General features: G+C 39.9%; 1 protein-coding gene across 2 annotated transcripts in view; it reads right to left on the minus strand.

The window, feature by feature from the left end:
* Positions 1-243, minus strand: part of LOC119590550 (zwei Ig domain protein zig-8-like) — a gene marked incomplete in the record, with an annotated part of 99,462 nt that overhangs the window by 21,641 nt on the left and 77,578 nt on the right.

Raw genomic sequence — 243 nt, forward strand, 5'->3', positions numbered from 1 at the left:
CGAGACGTTTTAAGCCGGCGTGTGTCCTGTGCGTGTGGATTACACGTGTGGGATTTTTACATGGCACGGCATCTGTGATTTGCACGGCAGCATCAACAGGATGTTATACCTACAGGAATCACATGTTTTCACCCATATATTCATAAATTCGCCTCGATTTCAAAAATTCACTAAGGTAAAAATAGATTTAAAAAACACAACTACATGTACAGTATTACAGCGTCCCCATAACTATCAACAAAA

Source organism: Penaeus monodon, chromosome 27 (genome assembly GCF_015228065.2).
Source record: "Penaeus monodon isolate SGIC_2016 chromosome 27, NSTDA_Pmon_1, whole genome shotgun sequence".
Lineage (NCBI taxonomy): Eukaryota > Metazoa > Arthropoda > Malacostraca > Decapoda > Penaeidae > Penaeus > Penaeus monodon.